The 7,506-nt window shown below is 51.1% G+C and overlaps 1 protein-coding gene across 1 annotated transcript in view; it reads left to right on the top strand.

Moving 5' to 3' along the window:
* The first annotated feature begins 4,279 nt into the window (after positions 1–4,279).
* The window catches only part of JAM3 (junctional adhesion molecule 3), a 123,024-nt gene continuing 119,797 nt past the window's right edge, over positions 4,280–7,506 (top strand). Inside the window, exon 1 of the mRNA XM_019421456.2 lies at positions 4,280–4,416. The gene's annotated coding sequence lies outside the window, so the exon portion shown is untranslated. The remainder of the gene's footprint in view (positions 4,417–7,506) is intronic.

Here is a 7,506-nt window from a genome sequence, read left to right as displayed (position 1 = left end):
GGCAAAGAAAGCTTCAGCCCAAAAATAACTGGCTCCAAAATCTGTCAGGTTTCTATTCCAGTCTCTGACCTCCCACAGGTGCTAGCTGCTTCTAATGGCCCACTGAGACAGGAATCCCCAACTCAACCTCTGAGCAGAGTGTCCAAATGGTCTTCTTCTTCCTAGAGGCTCCCTAACCCCCCACAGAAGATGATCATCTTTCATCCTCCAGCTGTATTTATTTCTCTTTCTCCATTCTTCTTACCCTCCTGTTTCCATCTAAGCAGGAGACCAGAAGCCATAGCCAACAAGTCAGAAGCCAAAGCAAGGCTCTCACCCCATCTTCCTCCAGCTACAGAAAGGAGAGAGGGGTCTTCACCAAGCTTGAGTGCAAAGGAAGAGTCACCAGGAAAGCCTGGAGATTGGGGACTCCATCCTCAAGCTGGCCTTGGTGCAGGCTGTGCCCTCTCCAAACTTTCCTCCCTGATCCCTGCTTCCTTGGGAAGCTCTCACACCTGCAGGTCCTGCTGGGATCAAGGAGGAAGTGGGGGTGGGAAGCCAGTGCCCTCAAGATTCTATTCATTGTCTGGGATAGAGTCTCTCAGCCTACATCTGACCTCCCCTTCCTTGCCAGACATAGACCTCAAACTCAGTCTCTTTGGAGTGTTGTGTCCCCTGTTGTATTCAATTCTTAGGAGGTAGTTTGCAGTCCTGGGAAGAGCTCAAAACCAGGAGTCAGGGACCTTTGCTCTATTTCCAGTTCTGCTACCAATAAGCCACTAACTTAGCTTTTCTAGGCCTCACTTTCCTCCAGTAATTATTGGACCAACTGGTCCCTTCTAACATTCTACATTGCTTCTCTGAGTTCTGTAGCTCCTGATACCTATTCCACATCTCCCTCCCCGAACCAACAGTCCCTTCTCCCCCCAGTAGGCAGATGTCCTTACCCTAGCCAGACCTGCCAAACTATAAAGAGTACAAGGCAGGGGATTTGTTGCTGTTATGATTTCTTTTCAGGCAGGAAGCTGAATTTAAATTGTGCCCAATCAGTAGAAATGCTGGGATGCTCAGGTCTTCTACACAATGGATTATATAAAAACAGCTCACCTCTTAATGCCGTCTCTCTTTGTTCCTGCTCTTTTCCAATCACTCAGTCAAGTAATATGTATTAAGTGGATGTGTCTGCAAGGCATGGTGCAGAAATGTAATCCAAAACGACAAGGTTCTTGTCCAGGAGGAACTTACAATTCCACAAGGATACAACCCAGACAGAAGCATTAAATGCAAGCTTGCTGCCTTCTTCAGCGAGGAAGGACAAAAGATTTCTCACTGCCTTTTAATGTTTCCTTTACCCACTTTCGTTGTTAATTTCATAGTGATATCATGTATCTGGTACCTGTCTTTGAGTCACAATGCTTCCTTCTGTCTTCTTATCTATGATGGAAATCAAGCTGCTCAGAGACACCAATCCCCTCTCCTGCCTGGGCCTCACATTCCTACCTGGATGTGTTGACCTAATTTCCGCAAATCTGCAATGCAAAGACAAGGGTTTGAAGGCTGGGACATGTAGTCTGTGTCTGTCCAAGCAAAGGATGATACTACATACAGGCAGAGGTTGTAGAGACAGTGGAGATCTGCCCTCCTTATGGCTAAGGTCTCTGGCTGCCAGGTGTCTGTGTTCTCTGAATTCCCTCACTAAGCCTGTTAGAGGGCAAGTGCTACTTGCTGTCTCCCTCTTCTCCTTTAGCCCCAATGTCTCAACATCTGCTCCATAAATAATAGTTTCTCTAGAGCTCTTTATAATTTACAAAGTGCTTCACTTGTATTTTCTCATTTAATCTTCTCAACAATGCTGTGAGATAGGATTATTATTGGTCCTTCTTTACAGATAAGAACCTGAAGCTCAGGGAGACTTAGTGAGTGGCCCAAGACCTCACAGCTGGACCCAGCTGAGCTGTGCTGGAACCTAACTGAGCTCTTTCAGCCCTAGATGCTCCCTCATGGTCTTCTACATGAAATCCGAGGGAGAAACTGCCTCTCACCTGGATCTTCACTCTCCTAAGATGTCACAGCACCACATTCTCACTCCATCTACTTGTACTGCACATGAGCCCAGAGCACAAACACAAGAGATAGGGCTCAGCAAAGGAGTAAGAGGAGGGGCAACAAATGAAAATGAGTCAGGGGTGTGCTTGTGCCCACTCCCCACCTGCTGGTCTGAGGCCCAGACCGATGCAGTTTCTTTGGTGGCACTATTTTAAAATGTAGAGTGGGTTTTGAAGGGTTTGTTTGCTTGGGTTTGGGTTTGTTTTTTTGTTTTCTTTTTTTTTTTTTTTTCTGGACAGAAATAAAAAAGAAACATTAAGGAAAAAGTAAGTCATTGGCCAGGAGTCCCCTACAAAAACAAGAAAGTACCTGGGTGTGGAAGAAAAACCAAGCCAAGCCAGGGAGGCAGAAGGGAGGAGTCCCAGGGCTAAACTGTTCTCATTGACTACTGGAGGTTGGTGTGTGTTAGGCAGGAGAAAGGGTGTCTGGAGTTTCCCTGTGAAAAGGATGTCTGTCTACTGCACAGCTGCTGAAGGGCCCTACAATGGGGCCTCTAGGTGAGCCTCTGGCTGGGGGGCAAACCTGCCACAAGTGTACATTGGGTGGGGCTTCAGCTGACAACCCCCATGAGGCCCATAAAGAAGACAGCCACACGGGGAGCACCCTGGGAGTATAGACCAGAGTCAGGAGCCATAGGGGAGGAGTGTGACAGGCCAGTTTCCATCCATTCCTACATGGACTCTGCTTCTGAGCCACTTTCCAGCCACCATGAGAATACACTGGCTACTTTGCCAGTGAGCCAGGAAGTGGGGCTTATGAGGAGGTGCTCAGGGAGCAACGAAAGGTAAAGAAATGGGAAACACGGAAGAGACATAGGACAGAAGGAAGGGCTGGACCCCGAAGATGTAGGGGAAAGACAAGCAGGTGACCTGAAGGTGGGATGGAGAATGAAGAATAAAGCAGAGAAGGGTTTCTGAGGCCAGATGATGAACAGGCAGAGAAAGGAGATGGAGGAATAATTGGGACTGGGGAGTGACTCACTAACATGTGGAAACAAGAGGACACAGTGCTGCCATCCCCACCTCCTCCCCCTGGTGGCTACTGTAAAACTAATGGGCATCAGGAGAGGACAGGGCACTGGCACTCACCTGCCACTGGCCCCTCTCCCTCTTCTCTCTTCTCCCTCTCTCTTCCCTGCTCCCAGCAGACTGGGTGCAGTTTCTCACCTGACTCCTTTAACTGCTGCTTTCCACCTCTTTTGGGTTCTTTCTGCTTGTTCACCTGCTACATTCAAGGGACTGAAAATCCCAAAGTGGAGATTCTGCTTCTAGTTCCATTCCTCAAGTGCTGAGCTGCCTGTTGGAGTGACATCCACACTAAACACCACAGTTTCTTCATTTATGAGACTCCCATGAGAGTTGTAGGGGGATAACAGAACAATGTAAAAGAATTGTAAGATCACCAAAGGATCAGACACTTTAGATCCTAAGTTTATTTCAGGACTGAACTCGTCAAATCCCTTGAAGGGGAGATTCTTGCCCCAGACGCTCTGTGCCCTCTGCCATGTGTCTTGACCGAAGCACTGTGGCTTGTCTGTCTGGCTTCTATACCCCTTACAGCTGCCTGGCCCCAAATCAGAAGAGCCAAGAGTGAGCCATGCTTGGGGAAGAATAGGTGGGTTTACCAACATTTTCTAGGCAATTAATCCAGACTGGGGTCAGAGACGGGGACCTAGAGTCACAGCCTGAGAAGTTTTATTCCTGAAGCAGATCTAGGCTTTTCGCACATAGAATCATCTAGGTGGATTTTCAAGGAGCTATTGAATATGCATGAGAGAGGGAGAGACAGAGAGACAGAGAGAGATGGGGGGGGTGGTGAGAGGAGAGGAGAGGAGAGGAGAGGAGAGGAGAGGAGAGGAGAGGAGAGGAGAGGAGATAGAGACCGGGGAAAGGATAGGGAGAAATGAGGAGCAGAAGGAAGGTTCTGGGAGAGAAATAAAGAGGCCGAGAGAGCAGAGCCAGGAGCTGGTGGTGCAGGCAGATGGAACAACAGAGACAGAGAACAGAGCCAGAGGAGTGGGCATGCAGCGAGGCCTGGCAGCCAAGCCCTGTGGGTTTCCGTGGGAAGCAGATGCTTCCAGGGACCAGCAACCGATGGTCCCCAAGCACGTGGATCCTTGTTGACTCCAGGCCCAGGGCAGCCTCCTCGGCATCCAGCCTTAGCCAGGAGAAGCAACCCAGGTTCAGAGAGGTAGATGAACAACAGCCCTGCCCCTGTGGGGCTCCACTGCTTCTCCTCCGTTCTCGCCCAGCCTCCACCACCCCTTTGCGGGTCCTGGGAAGCCATAAGCTGTCACATCACGCCTGGAAGAAAGCAGGCTGTGTTGGAGGGGTAAGTGTGAGCCACAGCATGGGTGTGCAAGTGTGTGCAAGGGTGTGCAAGCTGGTGGGAGGGGCAGGGGATGCAGAGCAGTAGCTCTGGCAGCATGGAGCCTAGTGCCAGGAGTTTGCAATGTGCTGGGATGGGATTGATCCCCAGCAGGGTACTCCTGGCCAAGGGGAGCAGGGAAGGCCATTCCTTCCCCTATGGGTACCCACCATGAACAACCTGCAGCTTCTGGCTGCCAACATTTTTTTCTTTTGCCCAAGCCACTGGACTGCCACAGCCCCTTCTCTGCAGGAAGGAGCTGGAAGTAGGCTGGGGTTCCAGGTCAGAAGAACCTTGGGGCTTCCCTGGCCTCATTCTCTCCCGCCGCTACTCACAGGTCACTTTCCAATTGCTGCTGCGGACAGAGAGCAATATGTACAAGACTCTGACTTGGGAGACCCCACTCCTACCCCCAAAATGCAGTCTAGTAGGAAGGAAGCTCAGAAGGATCTGAGGAGAAGGAGGTTTTCACGAGGACCAAGCCCTCTCTCCAGTCCAAAGGCTATTTCCATTCTGTGCTCCACCACCCACCTCAACACCCCTCCAACGGCATCCCCAGAACACTGCAGTGACCCCCACAACAGGCTCCCCAGCTGTGCCTGGGGCAGTCCCCCAGGCTAGAGGAGTCCCTCACTTCCCTACACCAAAGGTCCAGGGCTCCTGCCAGTAACCCGAGTGAACAAGAGCAATGCCCTGGGAGGGAAGTGGTAGAGGGAGAGGAGGAGGGTGGGGAACACAGCGTTGGCGTGGAGGCACAATTCAGTCGAGTGAAAGACAGGTACCACGGGAGCCAGATGGGCCAAGCAGAAACAGAAGTTAAGTAGGAAGAGACGGATAAACAGCAGACACCAAGCAACCAGCTAAGCATATGCTCTGCAAGCAGGCGATACAAGCACCCAGTAGGGTTTTGGGTGGGGGAAGGGACACGGACCCACAGGAATGGGACAAAGGGTTTGCTGTGGGCTGACTGTTGCCTGGTCAGAACTAGGGATCCAATCTTTCTCCATGGAGCCTCAGAAAAATGGAGCGCAGCTGTGCTGGCAAGGAAAAGGCGCATTTGGCAGGGTGGGGGGAGGGGTGCTTGGGCGGACTGCCCCTGGGATTGGTCTTCGGTGGAAGAACCAGAGCCCCAGGCATGGAAGTCTGAATAGCCATGTGCCATTTCCGAGACCCCCAAGCAGAGACCCCTAAGCTGAATAAGATTCAGGACACAGAAGAGAACCACCGCCTGGCGAAGCCGGGAAGTCCTTCAGCCAAGCAGGTGCGGCTTCCCCGCTAGCGAAGCCCTTCTCGGCTGGAGCCCTCAGTCTGGGTGATGTCATCCCTTTGAGCTCCAGGCTGGGAAGGGGTGGAGCCAGGCTGGAGCTTTGCAGTGTTTATAGGCTCCACCCCCAGGCCGGTTCTGTTTCTGGTCCCTGTCTGCCCAGCCCCCTCCAGGCCTGGCTTTCATGCCGGCCTGCTGGAAACCTGGTGCTGCTGCAGAGCTGGAGGAGGGAGGAGGGGCACGCAGAGTCACTCCCTGCAGAAAGCGGGACCTGTGCAAGGGATAGGCTTACCTGGGGCCCCTCTTCCACTACACCCATGTTCATTCCCGGGTTCACTTATGGGAGCCCTGAGCTTCCAAGGCCCATTAGCCAGTGGCAGGAGCCCAGTTTCCTGGTACCCCAACCTCAGTCCACTTGGCATGTCCGGAAACGTTTATCTGTACCCGGTATCCCACTGGAATTTTTTCTCTGAACAGTGATCCAGGGAAGAGTAACTGAAGGAGACAAGTACTATCCCAAATTTGTTATTGCTGAGCTAAAGAAATAAAGGCTCTGAGCTGAATCTGAGATTATTCTAAGCCCCAAAGCTAGACAGCCCTCCCTCAGAATGGCCCCTTCACCTCTCACATGCTCTTACTGGACATAAGCCAGCTCTGTGCCAGCTGCTGGCCTCTTTCCAAAGCTGGCATTGGCCTCAATTGTCCTGCCTCCCCTCTTCCAGGGCTACCCTAGCCTGTACCAGCCGCTGTGGCTTGGAGCACTGAGGACTCACTCTGGGCTAGGCAAAAATTGGCCTTCCTGTACCATCTTAGATGTTAAGGTGCTTTTGGGGGGTTGCCACAAACCTAGGCAGGGGAGCACAGGTAAAAGATTCAACCCTGGAGTGAATTGTCATGTGGAGTTCACCACACCATGGCGGCTCTAATTCTGGACTCAGCTGGTTAGCACAGCCCTAGAGTCCAGGAACAGAGAACTCTCTCCCAGGTGTAAGCCTGGGAGCCAGGCCCATGTGTAGATGCTTGCCCAGGGCAGATGCTTGCTCATGCCCAGGGCAGATGCTTGGCTCAGTGCTGGTGATCCCTGGCTCTGTAACCATGATGTGTCTAGAACAGACAGAAGTGAGAATGAGGGTGAAGAAAGAAGAAACGCAGGACCAGGAATGAATTCCTTGAGCCCTAGACCAGCAGCCCTTGGCAAGACCAGCAGCACTAGGACCAGCTCACACAAGGAAAATATGGTCCCTACCTTTGCCAGCTCTTGGACTGCACTCGTGAAACAAATTGCCCTAATAGCCCAGGGTATGATGCACATTACACTTTCAGACTTCTTTCTTATGTATCAGGTTTGATGCACATAACATTGCCATCATGAAGATAAAGCAGACAGTATTTTAATCCATTTTATGGATGAGGAAACTGAGGCTGAATTTTAGTATCTATCTATTGAAGGCCTCACGAGGCATGTGAGGTTATACAAAGATAAATGAGCAAAATAACTTATAAGAACCCATGCTCTTAGACTCCTACCAGCATAATCTTTCCCTTCTGTGACAATGCTTCACATACTCAACTCCAGAGGAAGAGATGTGGCTAGGGGAAGAAGTTTCCACCTATGGGATAGCTGCTCAACCAAGAGGTGAAGGAAAGAGAGCAGAGCAGTTGTGTGATAGAGTGAATTATCACATAGGTCTGGGATGGAGAAGCATGGTATGTGCATGTGGGCTGCACAGTCCTGTCTCTAGGTATGTCCATACACTGCATGTTTAAAAGGCTGAGTTAAGAAAGGGTAT

This window comes from Panthera pardus, unplaced genomic scaffold (assembly GCF_024362965.1).
Source record: "Panthera pardus isolate Hobbes unplaced genomic scaffold, ASM2436296v1 HiC_scaffold_12, whole genome shotgun sequence".
NCBI lineage: Eukaryota > Metazoa > Chordata > Mammalia > Carnivora > Felidae > Panthera > Panthera pardus.
The sequence above is the reverse complement of the archived record's forward strand: the minus strand, read 5'-3'. Positions and strand labels throughout refer to the sequence as shown.